The following is a 15,354-nucleotide window of genomic DNA, read 5'->3' on the forward strand; positions in this document are numbered from 1 at the left end:
AGCTCTTTAAGATATGATGGTGCCTGACCATTAAGGGCTTTGTTGGTTAGGAGGAGGATTTTAAATTCTATTCTGAATTTTACTGAGAGCCAATGCAGTGAAGCGAACAAGGAAGAAATATGATCTCTTTTCCTAGTTCCTGTCAGTACTCGTGCTGCAGAATTCTGGATCAGTTGGAGAGTATTTGCAGTAATTGCAATAACGTAGCCTAAAAGTAACAAAAGCATGCATCTTTTTTAGAAAGGATGTGCCTGATTTTTACAATGTTACGTGGGTGATTCTGAGGTGTTTAAGGCCAAGTACAATAGTTCAGTTTTGTCTGAGTTTAACAGCAGTAAGGTATGCATGAAGCTTAGCTTTCTGATTGGTTTCATCAGGATTCATTGACAAGTACAATTTGGTATCATCTGCATAATAATGGAAGTTTATGGAGTGTTTCCTAATATTAGGAAACACCATGAGCCAGAAAAAAACCCAGCTCATGGTGGGCGCCCATCTGCCCCGACTGGCTGGGTTGAGAGAGAAAGAGAGAGAGAATTCAAAAGTTATTAAATAATTATCCGATAAAAGAGGATTCTGTGGTAAGACTATTAAATGTTCAGTATTGATGCCAGAAGTCTGAACGAAGTCGAGGGTGTGGTTAAAACAGTGAGTAGGTTTATTCACACTCTGAGCAAATCCAATAGTCTAATAATCAGATAAACGCAGTGCTAAGGCTATCATTATCAATGTCCACGTGAATATTGAAACCACCTATTATAATTACTTTATCTGTGCTAAGGACTAAACTTGATAAAAACTCTGAGAATTCAGATAAAAACTCAGTATGGTATGGGCCAGGAGCACGGTACACTATAACAAAAAGTATAGGCTTTAAATTTTTCCATAAGGGATGTGTAAGAATGAGATATAATTGAGTTTAGATTTAGGGTTGATTATTAGGTTTGAGTCTCCTCTGCCGGTGCCTGGAAGAATATGAGTATTAATATGACTTAGGGGAATCGATTCATTTAGGCTGACATGTTCATCATGACACAGCCAGGTTTCAGTGAGACTAAATATATCAATATAATGATCTGATTTTAGATCATTTAGTAATACGGCTTTGGACGAGAGTGATCTAATGTTTTACAGTCCACATTTAATTCTCCTATTTCGGTTTACTTTATACAACAAAATTGTTGAGTTATAATTACTGGGTGGTCGGGGGCAGACACAGTCTCTATGGGCTTTGAGTGGGTGACTGCTGCATTGGAACACAGAGAAGTGTGCAATGCAGCAACTCTGCCTCCTGGTATCAACTCTTTGGGTTGTCATGATTTTGGTCTACTAATAAACTCAGTCAGTCAATCTAACAATATATGCTTATATCCTTAGCCAGCAGTTTCAAACAGGATTCAACGTCCTCTGCTCTGGCCCCAGGAATTCGTTTGACTATGGTCGCTGGTGTTGCTAACTTCACGTTTCTCAAGATAGAGCTGCCAATAACCGGAGTTGATGGTTAAGGTTGGTGTGTTGCTTAGTGGGTAGACCTTGTTTGAAACATGGACTGGTTGGTGGCGGACCATGGGCTTCTGCTTAGGGCTACGCTTCTTGTTACAGACAGTCACCCAGCTGCCCTGGCTTCCCGGCTGCTCAGGAGCCTCCTGAGGGGAGAGTAGGAGCTACGCTGGGTCGACTTGCACCGTCTAATGGGTGCCGGCTAACTACAGCAGGTAACAATTTGGTTTCCAAATGCGGAGCCGTGCATTGTCCATTAAGCCTCAACTCCATCACTGCAAATAAACTACATTTATTACGTGTTCCATCATCACTAAAGGAGGAGGAAGAATAACTAAACATGAGACTCACTGGGCAAGAGAGAGCAGGAGAGTGAGAGGGAGAGAGAGAAGCCATCGCTAATTGCTAAGCTAAAGTAACTAGCAGATATGAATAGTTTGTAAACAACTGTGAAGTAGCGAGAAGGTGTCCAAAAGGAGGAGAGAGCTATGAGTACTTGAGCAGAGCTAGTGTAGGTTTAAATGTACAGTGGGTAACCGCTGTATGAAAAAATAGCTAAATTAACTGGGTAGAGTCAGAGCAGCTAAATACGCTACCAATAACAGAAACGCCAGTAACTGGAAATGACACAATATGCCTCACACAGGACGTCAGCAGGTCAGGTATTTTTATATTGCATGTTCTTATAGTGTTGTATAGTGTAGTCAGGGGGCAGAGTGTGAAGCTCTGCCCAAACATGCCAGTGGCTCTGTATATCTAGTGTACAGGTGGTTGTGGGCTACAGATTTGTGAAACTTGTCACTTGCAGACTGCTCTTTTCTCCAGGCTGTCTTCTAGTTTTTTTTATCTGCTTGTGGAATTTTATGTTTATTTAACAGGGACAGTGCACATTAATAAACACTGATGTAAATGTGCTGGAGAAGAGGCTTATTTTTTCATCTCTACTCCCTGGACAGATGTTAGAGTTACCCTAAGTAAGAATATAAAATGGAATTACAATGTTGTTGAGATCATATATAAGCATTCAGAACAATAATAAGAAGAAAGGGGAATATTAAAATTAATAAAAACACCATTCAGGATTACCATGTCAGGTACTATTTAAGACATGAAACACAGATTCTAAGAATACAAGATATGCAAAACAATGAAATATGAGATAGTAATGTTAATAGAATATATGGACCAAATAAGATCACATTATGCTGCACTGTTAGACACTAACCGATACATGCAAACTGGAAGCGCAGACATAAAAAGCTTGAACATTATATAAAATACATATATCCATTTGACATAATAAAAGCAAACAACAAATAGACAGTCATGCAGATTGCAGACTGGCAATAGCAAGATAGTGACCGATAGTTCAGCACAAAAAGACATAGGACAGTAAGGTACAATTGAGTTTTAGTGCTGACAGAGCTGAGTACTAATTAACCATTTCTTTAAATGAGCTCTAAATAAACTATATATATACAGTTTTTTAATAGTTGCTGGGATGGAGTTCAGTTCTAGTGCTGCTTCAACAGAGAAAGCAGACTGAGAGTACTTTTTCTGAGTGAATTAATGCAATCTCCCCTCTTGCGCCACTGACACGCAATTGTTGTTGTGTTGACAAACTGTTTGAGCACAAAATAATGCAAGCCATTTATAATCCTGTACATAAGACAAACATTTGCATATTTAATCATATTTTCCCAACTCAACAAGTTATATTTTTTAATATTGGGCAATGATGAAAATGTACCGATTCGAGTTTGTTTTTGAAGTGTTTGTTTATACAAAGACTGTAATGGTTTTAAAATAGGTTTGCTAACCTGTGACCAGGTTGTTAAACAGTAATTGATATGGGAAATAACCATCAAATGCATGTATATCTTAGCCATCTCTGTTGACATGGAATTTCGAAGGAACCTCGAATTTGAAAGATTGAATTTGACCCAGTTACAGGCGTTTTTTACCTTAGCCTTGAAATAGAGTTTGGAATCAGATCCTCTGAGTTCTTATTGATTCAAAACTATTTTGTATTCAGATACAACCTGTTGCCTCCCCCCTATTATAAGGACATTTGGCTCTACACTTCAGCTGTTTGTCTTGGTGAAAATCATGCATACTGTTTTAGACACATTTAGTTGCAAGCAGCATTGCTTTAACCGTGCTGTTTTATGAACTATCAAATTTGTGATCTCATTACAACTTGTGTCGCACATGTACATAAATTACAGTGTTGTCCGCATAAATTTGGATGTTGGTGTCAGGACATGCAGATGGAAAATCCTTGATAAATAACGTAAATAGGAAAGGGCCCAGAATAGATCCTGGTGGACCATCTGTGGACAGATGGAGGGCAGTTGATTTGATGATTCTTTACTCGGACATACTGACATTGTTTTACCAAGTATGCGTCTATCCATTTAAGTGTATCAGAAGAAGAATTGGATCTAGAAAACTTAGACATCATTCTATGACGCCCTCTTGAGGTCAAGAAACACAGCTCCGACAACACCACTTCTACCTAACAGAGATTTAAGTAATTCAACTGAGAAAGTTGGTTGTCTAAGTTGAATTACTGGCTCTAAAGCCAAATTGCATTGGTTGCAGGAAAAATGAACTAGTATTCAGATGGCAGATCATTTGCTAAGCTACCAATTTCTCTGCAACCTTTGACCCTGTAGCTAGGATGCTGATTGGGATCTCCACATTTGATAATTGATCTCCACATTTGATAATTGAAAAAATAGCTGACTTCAAAACACTTGGAAACATTTGTAGAGAAATCAAAAGTTAAAAGTTTTGGTAATAGGATCGATTAGTGTTGTACTGAGCTCTTTGAGCATAACTGCATCCATACTGAAAGTATCCTTTACTCTGGTTGGTTTAAGAGATCGAATCATTCTCATAACCTCTGATTCAGTGGCATTCCTTATGCTGAAAGCTGGCTCCATTGTATTAAGTTGACAGCATTCATGTACTCAGGTGAAAAACATTGTGCAATCCCAGCCACGGAATCAATAAAGAAGTGGTTAAGAGTTTCCATTACTTCAACTGGATTTTTCTTTGTTGTGATGTCCTGTTAATTTTTTTTTTAAAGCGGTTCCAAATAATTTTAGAATTACGTCTTGCCTTTTCTATTATGGTCAAGATCAAATCTGCCTTTGCTTTTTTTAGATTTTTTAAAAGATTTTAAAAATTTAGTTTTATGTTGTTATTATTGTGCAACTTTGGTCTCATATTACTATTAGCTAACGATTTTTTTTCTTCTGGAGCTGAAACATGGCCAATGTAAATATCAATGTGTCTTCTTTTTTTTTTTCCTGAAATTTGTGATCTCAGACAAATTCCACTGCTAAACTGTACCTTCCCTTGCAGAATTTGTCTGGAACACAGTACCAGGTGCAGTCTAGGAGCTGAGTGTGTAATGAGCTACTGACTTAGTAAATCAGGTGCTGGATAAATGCATGCCTCAAACTCAGTGAATATTCCAGTGCACATTTGCACAATGCAATTTTCTAAGTAAATCTGGCCCTCAATGCTGCCACTGGTCAAAACTGCCTTTTGAAACAATACTGATAAAAATGGTAGTGCCGTTCACTTTTAGCTTCTGTGGTGATGGCAAGTAAAGTGTGGTTATTATTTGGCAACTACAATGATTGGTTAGGGAGGGATCATGGACTCTGACACAAAACAGCAAAAAAACAAACAAAACGCCTGGTATGCATTTACAAGACCAGCCTGATCTCACCCAGTGACATATGAATAACACGCCAAGTCATTTTGTGTGTTATCACTGCACATTTTTTTTGGGTCATTTCACACTACATAATTTCTCTAATGATTAACTCCTAACCCTTCCCCTAACCATAATGCCGCTAAATTATATGTGAAAAGCAAAAAATGCGTAGACATAACACATAAAATTTCCTGGAAAGCAGTGTGCTATTTAAAATGCAATCCCATGAGATCATGTGGACAGACTGAATGTATACAATGTGTGTGTGTTTTTTTTCATGGGATGCAAACTATACTCTCATGCATGAAAACTGAAAATACTGTATTTCCATCTACTACCCTCACTTACAGCCTATGTTCTCCAATTTGTTACATAAAGGGAACACTACCAGGGTTCATGTCCTGTGATCTGCATCTGGTTACTTTTTCAGTATTTACCCAAGATGGCAATCTTTCCCTAGCCTTAACCAAGTGATTTAATTGCCACAAGTGGATATGAACTAACGGAACACATTCTCAATCAACATTTTGCAGATATGTTCAATATGAACATTTTGCAACTTCACAGATATATTCATTAGGTTCAAATGTTTCCCTATTTTGATAAGAATCCTAATCCTGGCAGCACTAAGTTTTCATCTAAACATTTGCTGTTACAAATTAGTAGTAGATAAACATTGTTTTGGAGATTTAGAGGGTTTTGGAGGGTTGGATCAGCCCAGTTACTGCACCTGCAAGTACTGGCAGAGTTGTTTGGCTGCTCTGTAAGAATCAGCGTTGTCCCAAATTCCTAACACATACTATTTTACTATATTCTATACAGTATGTACTAAATACTAATTATCATAGTTTAATGTTTTAGTGGTTACAAAAATATCATCATACTTTACCATTGTATACTAACAGGAAAGGATACAACGTGTGATGTCGATTGTCAATCAAACTCCGACTTTTGAATGTCACTGCCAATTCAATTTCACAAAGAGACATCAAAATGTTTTTCTAAAGCTCTAACATCTAAAGATCTTTCTTATCTTTTTGGAGGGCGGGAGCTTCATGACCACCCACAATTCATTTGAATTTTACCTTCTGTGAATAGTGTTGAGGAAAAAACCCTCTTGCTCTATGGTGAGGAACAAGAAATTACAGATGCATTAATGACACTGAGCTCAAACTCAGATTTAAAGTATTTATTACAGAGTATTGAGTCAAAATAAAATGAACAACCAACAACAGTCAGCAAACAGAGTCAGAGTCTAACTATTCGGCCGAATAGGGTGCAGTCTGTCAGCCTGGAGGCTTCAAGAAACTGACACACAAGAGGTTGAATTCACGGCCCTTAAATGCAGAAAGTCCAGGCAGCTGTCATGTACACAAGTAGGTGGTAGATGCATGTAGTGACGTAACTCGTACATAAACAGTTCAAACTCCATCCGCTGTTCTCTAATGCAGAGGCTTCAGTTTGTCTAAGACCAGTCATTGAGTACAGTACTATTTACTTAAACAGTTCATTGAAACATACACACATGCACTCTGTCTGGTCAGAGAGAACATCCTACACAATTATCACACAATTAAATACAATTTAATACACCAAATCAGAATAATAGGTTAAGAAAACATGATTTCCCTTACAAATAGCTCTTCCATTTCCTAGAGAGAATAGTCTGCAATAAACAGCACACTCAGAAATTGACCCTGTTACTAAATACTCAAAGCAGAAACCATGTATACTAATACATGGTTTCTGCTTTGAGTATTTTCACACTTTTCTAGTGTAAATATACTACATATTAAAAACAAAAGTATGTAGTATGGATTTAGGACACAGCACATGCTTCTGGTTGATAACCACTGCAGGGGATAAACTGTGTTCAATATTCAACTGAAAGTACATGTATGTCATCTTTTCAACATTGCTCACTGAACTTTCACCAGGGCTTTTTGCAACCATCCACTGATATGAAACATGGCTTTGTTTTTAATGTGTGTCTGTTTTTTTTTTTTTTTTTAATGTGTCCTGTTACTTGTCTTGGATTCTTGTCTGACACAGAACGAAGAAGCATGGGCCACTACTCTTCTATGAAAGCTCATTCCCGTGTTGGCTGATTGGGACCCATAACTAGTGTGCTTTGTTAATAGCATATAGTGTCAGGTATTAACGTGACAAGATGATTTGAATGCCTCATAGGCCAAAGTTAAATATTCTTTAGTAAATATGCCACGATACAGGGAGACAGGGAAGAGTTGATGGGGGTGTGGAGGGGCTGGATGTAATTGCTCCAGCATGGAGACCCACTGTAGAAGGCCAGGCCCTGCAATCAACTGATGAAGGCTGCAGCAGCAAGCTGCTTGAGAAGGGGTTGATCAAAAAAAATTCAGGACTGTGTTCACAGATTTCTGAGAGCTTATGAAGATCTGGGATATTATCCACTTTACGTGAAGGGAAAGAAGAAATGGTTAAGAGAAATCACTTATAGACTTATATAAGTTTTAACAGAACCCTTGCAAATAGCAAGAGTGGGAGTAAAATTTTATGTTTTCATTACCTATGTAGAGATTTCTGTGGGCTAGGGATGGGTTGGGATTGTCATTCTAAATTCCTGGATAACTTATTCTTACATTTCTGGAGCAGAAAAATAAAAAAAAATTGACTAGCATTTGTTTATTTCCCTTACAATTTATGGCTGCTCTCCCCAAAGTTTTTTTCATTAGGAACTGGCCTTTATTTGTCTGCACCCCCCCATTATTTGAATCCCAGTTTTTATGCATGTCAAGGCAAGTCTATTTATAAAACACTTTTTAATTCAAGCGCTTCTCATAAGACATACACAGGCATTAAAATAAAATATAATATCAACAAGCAAATATATGAAGTGAAAAATAAATAGAATAAAAGATAAGCTAAAATCAAGTAAAACAGAATAAATAGATTAAAAAAGCAAGTGATCTTGTAAATTAAAGGACAGTAATTAATTATTAATTACATGGTAATTTGTCCAGTACTAAAACTGTAGACCAATAGTGTGAAAAGCTCGAAATTAAAAGGTAATTGCCTCATAATTTGTCCTCACTTTAGATAATTGCAACCAATTATTGTGACAAACATACAACCTGAGAGTTGTTAATTCAATTGAATTCAATTCAGTTTTATTTATATAGTGCCAAATCATAACAGAGGGCACTTTTCATGTAGAGCAGCTCTAGACTGTACTCTTTATAGTTATATTTACAGAGACCCAACATTCCCCCATGAGCAAGAACTTGGCAACAGCGGCAAGGAAAAAAACCCCTTTTAACTGGTAGAAACCTTGAACAGTACCCAGCTCATGGTGGGCAGCCGTCTGCTTGACTGGCTGGGTTGAGAGAGAGAAAGAGGGAGAGAATTCAAAAAGTTATTAAATAACGGTCCGATAAATTAGGATTCTGTGGAAGGACTATTAAATGTTTCGATGTCAGAAGTCAGAACAAGGTCGAGGGTGTGGTTAAAACAGTGAGTGGGTTTATTTACAACTCTGAGGGGAAGCCAATTGAGTCTAATAATGAGATAAACGCAGTGCTAAGGCTATCATTATTAACATCCACATGAATATTAAAACCACCTACTATAATTACTTTATCTGCGCTAAGGATTAAACTTGATAAAAACTCTGAGAATTCAGATTAAAACTTGCGCGGCACACTATAACAAACAGAATAGGCTTTAAAGTTTTCCATGATAGATGCGTAAGACTAAGAACCAGGCTTTCGAATGAGTTATAATCGAGTTTAGGTTTAGTATTGATTATTTGGTTTGAGCTAAAAATGACTGCAACTCCACCTCCTCTGCTGGTGCCTGCAGGAATGTGAGTATTAATATGACTGGGGGGAATGGAATAATTTAGGCTCAGTTTTATAGCCCCACTACCTGGGGGATATGATGTTGTCTTGTCTATTATCATTATTTTTATTATCATTATTATCATTATTATTATTAAACATGCATAGGTGAATGGAGCATATTTCTTTTCTGAATGGAGGAGTTGGTCCATCATTACAGCATCTTACTGAAGCATTACCAGTGAAATAAGAGTATCAGGTCTGTTGTGCACAGGTACCAGCTTGAAAGAAAGACAGTGTCAGCCTGCTGTCATAGCAATGATGAATCTTGCAAGGCAGGGAGGGTATATTTCACAGTGAAAGATTGCCTTTATGGACTACGTAGGATTTCGCAAAGACTTCTATGTGAAATAGTGCTTTACAAACTTCAACTTAAAACTGAGAAAACACTAAACTGTTTTTCCCGCTTCCTCAGGTGGCAAATAATAATATATATTGTCTGTAATATTAGAAATTTGGAACTTGTTTGAAGGAAAGTATTGAATAATTCTGGTTACATCACTTAATTCATCTGTGCTTTGGGTATTTGGTCATAATCGTTAATGTTTGTCAGTATCCACAATAAATGACCGTTTCTTAAATATCTCATGATTCTTGAGTTTTTTTCTTTTGAAACCTGTTTCCACGAACAAAACATCACTTTCAGGGAGACCGTGCACACGCAGTTGATACATACAGTATCATGTAGTGCATGAAAACGTGAAGCTATTGTAAACCAGCAGCTGCCATCTTGTTTCATTCCTCAAATACTGAAAAATTCAAGTGTCATGTTTACTATTTACTTAATATAAGCAATTATTTCATAATTATGTGAATATTGAGCATCAAATATCACAGCATTAAGGAACAGATCCAGGAGAGTGAGTCTGGGGTTAAGGTGAACAGGAATCCAGAGAATGGCCGGTGGGGAAAGGGCAACAGACTGAACTAGGCGGTGAAGGAAGCGCTGGGCCAGAGTCAGAGGCAGGATGGACTGCAAGGATGGAGAAACAGATTTGGGCGGGGCAAAAACAGCAAAGAACAAAAGTATTCTAAGTACAAAACTAGAGCAGCTAAAGCATAGGTATACTACTGGTAGCAGTAACTCCATCTGGCGGGGTGAATGTGGCAGAGCTGAGTATTTGAAGGTAGCTTGATTATGGGGATGAGTTGCAGCTGGTGGTGCTCTGCTCTGACTCCGGGGCACCTGCAGATAATCACAAAGACAGACACACATACACCCAGTGAGAGTGGTGGTAGGTGTGTCTGTGGCTGTCCCATTGGGTGGATGTAACAGTACCCCCGTTTCCTGGACTGAAGTTTCCTAAATCTTTAAAATAGAGCCATACCTTCTGTCCAGGGGTGTACACAGGAGCTGGGGCCCTGTGATGGTTAACCTGGGACTTGGCGGAGGCACAAAGGAGGGTGGCTCGGGCTTTCCTCATTGTTACGGTGACAACGATGCAGATGGACCTAGACTGAAGAATGAGTCTCCTTGACCTCCTGGGCAGGGAACAGGGGGGGTTGATAACTGATGGCACATTCAAAAGGGGACAAAGCTGACAAAGTGTTGGTGAGGGTGTTATGGGCATACTCCACCCACGGTAACTGAACACCCACTAATTTCTTGTAATTGTGTTTAGTTGTGGTCAAATTACCAGGAATTTTTTTTTTCTTTCACACTAATTTGATTCAATTTCATTCTAGTAATGGACAAAATATTAATTAATTCCTTCCCTGTAATTTAAGGGATTACCAAGACATGCAATGACAGATATAAATAATCATTCCAAATTTCACTTAATAAAATACCAGCGAGAAAAAAAAGTTTAAACCTTCATTTAAAGGGGACCTATTATGCTTTTCTTTATTTTCTGTATATAATGTTTAAATGTCGGATGTCAATATTACACGCAGCCAGAGTTTCAAATAATGAGGTAATCATTGTAAAAGTAATCCCTGTGAGACAAAGGCTCAGGCATCAGACTGCTCTGAATGCTAGGTTCAAACGGGTTTTTTCTATTTCTAAAGAAACAACGTCCATGGTCATCTGCTCCACGCAAAACATTCTACTTGAGTACTATTATAGGCATTTAATGTACTCCTGCATACAAATAACCGATGGGGCAGATTTACTGTACAGCCTTTTGGCAACGGCAGAATAACATTTTACAAGCAACAACACCTTTTGAATTTCCTGACAGAAGACGTTTTCCACTTCAGTTGGCATTTAGTGCATTTCCCACATATACACCTAATAATAGCGGCATATATAGAAATTTTTTTGTATAGGAATTGTGATTGAAAGACTAAATCCAGCTTTATGTTGAACAATAACCAGGTAATTGCCGTAACATTAACTGAACACAGACGTCCTGCTGTAATCTTTGTTGCTGCGGATGGTTGTGCTGTCCACGCTCATATTCCAGATCAGATTCTGGCTTGAACATGTACACATGGATTTTTGAAGTTGCCATTTCAAATCAAGGATTTTCTGCTACTTAGCTTTAGCTTCTAGTTACTTAGTTTTACATTTTGCTTTCACAACCTTCACACTGGTAAGAGGATGAGGAGGTGCTCACAAGCGCTGGCTGCACTGACCCTCGGCAGGCTTCTGGATGTTCGGCCAGTCAGAAGAAAGTTGGCTTTTATGGAGGCCTATTAGGGAGATATTTGCACAATTGTCATGGAACAGTAGATGTTCACACCTACTGCATTTTTCTGAGACTTTAGAAACAACAGTTGACAAAACCAACAACAATACCTAAAGTCCAGCCAGGGACCTTTGTTGCATGTTATCCTCCCACAGTTAATTGGAAAATAATGTCTAACAACCTACTTTTTCCTTTAAGTATCCTTTGTTGACACTGAAACCATGTAATACTGAGTGGTTTTACTAGTCATTTGACATTTGACATTTGGCTATACTTTGCTGGCAAATGGCAGTAATTTCTTTTAGGCTTATAGGCTACCAGTATTGAGATTGAGTGGGGCTCTGTTTCGTTTTCTCGGTGCTGCCCAGTTGTGGTCTACAGCAGCGGCTCCCATGATGCCTTGAGGAAGGGTGCTGCAAGATTTTATATTAACACAACATCCTTTGTGGCTTTTAGTTTTCTTGGTGCGCACCAGTTAGACATTGTGATTTTCACAGCAAGGGATGCCATTATTTGTCACTGGCAACAGAGCTCAAAGAAATGCTAATTCAATTCAACCAACACTGTCTGAAATGACTGAACCTGAGCTGTCCAAAAGTACTATAATCCGACAGTACAATGAAAGCTACAGACAGATTGTGGGCAGTTTGTTGGAGACAGATGTCCATTATTGTGAGGTATGGGGTACCATGACAAAAAAAACTTGCTATGAGGACTCCTGTGGTGTAAAAATCTGGTCTACAGAGTTGATGGTCTAGAGAAGACTGCAGGCGTCAGTTAGTTAGTTGGTTATTTAGATAGTTAAGTTACTTCTTGCTCATTTTGTCTTGATGAGAAATGACTTGAAATTTGGTGTGCTCTGGGTTTGTTATATTACTACTACTAGCTGCCATTTGACACTGCATTTTCATGTGTCATGTTAGCACCCATAGGCTATGTAACAACAGAATCAACAGTCACGGAAATAAACATTTAGAAGAGAACTGTGGTGACCTAGCAAGAATACATTGGAGCTCGGTATCAGACCAGCAGGGTGCAAATCAGGGGTGACTGCTTCAAAGCCACTCAACATCTCATCCTCTTTTGATTAGAAGACTAATTCTGACCTAAACATTTTAAGAATGCAAATATTATTGTTGTTATTATAATTATTGTTTTTGTTGTTATTTAATCATTGACTAGCCCTCTCTCTGTTGATGATTTTAATCAAAAAAGTTATGTACAACTTTTGTTAACAAATGACAATTGGTTCGTCAAAACTCATACCAGTTCTTTGTTTTATTATTAGTTCTAATTTTTCAAATTTAAGACCAATGGCTGTATGTCTTTTTTTTTTTAATTTACAAAATAAGCATACTGTAAACTTCACATAGTAAGGTTTGTTTTGTTGTAATCTTGGCATGATCTACATTATGCTCTGTGGTCATTATAAGGACTCTGATATGGCTAGTATTTCTGATCAGCAATGTCTGCCAGAGATGGCCTTGTTGTTTTGTATATCTTTCTAAACATCACTGTAAAATGATGGTGCCCTGTTATTCTCTAATTATTTTACTCCATTCGAGGCAATATGCTATAAGAAACTATTACCAATAATGTATAAGATGTTATATGTTGTATATATGTGTGTATGTTTCAGAGACAGTTTGGGTTATGTTCAATCGCAGTAACTTCAACTTTTGTTGATTTGGAGTGCACATCACCTGAGGAGTCTCTGCACACTTTACAAGTTAAAATATAAACACCAGACACAAGTACATGGAACATTAATTTACATTAATCTATCTAGAGTATTCTGAATTTTAACTGTACAAACCTGACTGTATATTAGCAATAACTGGTAATAAGGTGTAACAGCTCTACTGATTTCTAAGATTTAATAACAGTTCATCTGTTTGTATTGCATGGATAATATATGGATAAGTATTGCCTGGCCTGAGACAGTTTGTAAATGATATTAAAGAAACATTAAGAAGAATATCCTTAAAGCACAAAATCCCTCCAACTTTGGTAAAGGCACACACATTCCAAGTCCTTATTCTTTCAGTTCGGGCAAAAACATACATAATACAGTACAAAAGCATGTGTTTGTGTCCAATCTGTGCTGTATAAGAATGGGAATATGCTCAACTAGTTGTAGAGTTGGTCAGAGAATCGGGTAGCATGTTTCTCCTCAGCACATGACGGCTTCACAAAGTACCTGAACTCCTCACCGAAGTGTGATCGGAGGTACTGAGCCAGCTGGCTGTTGTACTGCAACAGCACTGGAAAAAAAGAATGGACTGGACTGGACATAGAACCAACTCCTGTAAGTCTGACAAAACTGTCACCACCTGCTGGGCCTGGTAACCAAAGGACAGCAAGCACGGATAAGGCTGCAGGACATGGAGGATCAGCCATCAGGCAGGAGGTTGTCAGCAGAGAAACACCTGCTGGTCTCATGGCCTAAAAGCAGCAGTTCTAAGAGCAGAGAGCAGGCAGCATCCTGCTGATACTCAAAGGCTACCTATGTTGAGATAAGAACTAATTTCATGAACAGGAGACAAAATGACAACCATGCTCTCTGTGATGCTCTATATTTTATAGAATCAACTGAATCTCTTAAAAATGTTTAAGCTCCATTTAATATAATAGTTCCCTCCCATGATTCTGCCTCATAAAAATGTGAGTAAATGTGTCTAAATCTGAGAGTATATATACTCATGTATATCTACATGATCGAACATAGTGGTGATTTCTATTGTAAAAAATAATCTTAACAAAAGATCCACCTACTGGCCATTTCTAGAGCTTTCTAATGTATGTAACAATCTTCATCAGCAAATGGAGCTGGTTCAGCTGTCATGATGTGAGCTAAGTGTGGAACTTCAGTCACATGGGGAGATGGTACCACCTGTCTCCATTCAAAGATGGTGTCTGGTGTCAGATGTAAATGTCCTCCTTGATTTTCCTCCGGTCATTCGCTGACTTCTGTGTTTTTGACAGGTGTTTGACACAGCTGAGGTTGTCTGTTTCCGGTGTTCATTCAGTCTCTTGTCCTTGCGTTTTCATCAATGTAGTGTTCCCTACGGCTGTAACGTGATGTCATCCACCATGAGGACATTCACATCCGACACTAGAGACCATCTTTGAACAGTGAGGTTTCCCTCAACGGGGGTTTCCCTCTTCTCAGCATACACCACAACCTGTTATCACATGACAAAAGAAATACACTTAGCTCACATGAAAACAACTGAGCCATCTCCACGGCAACTGACTCTGAGATACCAGTAAAAGCTCTGGAAAGAGCTAGTAAGTTGACCTTGTGTTAATATAATTTGTCAAATTACTGTTTCCAAGGTAAAGAGTGAACTTTTGAGTCTTTGGGTTTAGTTGTGGTAATCATACTGTTGCAAAATAAGACTGTTAATGCTTAACTGATTGTGATGTTTTGTGTGCATGTGATGTTTTTTAATATGAACTTCATGAATATGAATAAAAACTGGTTCCATGTTTCTTTTGATTCCAGGTTGCTCAGCAGTAAAAACATTACGTGAACTGGTTGAAAACAGTTTATTTAATTTTTTTACAAACACATTGATTTCTGGACCAGAGTAGAGGATGGAAACCT

The 15,354-nt window shown here is 38.1% G+C and overlaps 1 pseudogene; it reads right to left on the reverse strand.

Annotated features, from left to right (window-relative positions):
* Positions 1-1,351: 1,351 nt before the first annotated feature.
* Positions 1,352-10,535, reverse strand: LOC120787377 (annotated as a pseudogene).
* Positions 10,536-15,354: the final 4,819 nt, after the last annotated feature.

Source organism: Xiphias gladius, unplaced genomic scaffold (genome assembly GCF_016859285.1).
Source record: "Xiphias gladius isolate SHS-SW01 ecotype Sanya breed wild unplaced genomic scaffold, ASM1685928v1 HiC_scaffold_1472, whole genome shotgun sequence".
NCBI lineage: Eukaryota > Metazoa > Chordata > Actinopteri > Istiophoriformes > Xiphiidae > Xiphias > Xiphias gladius.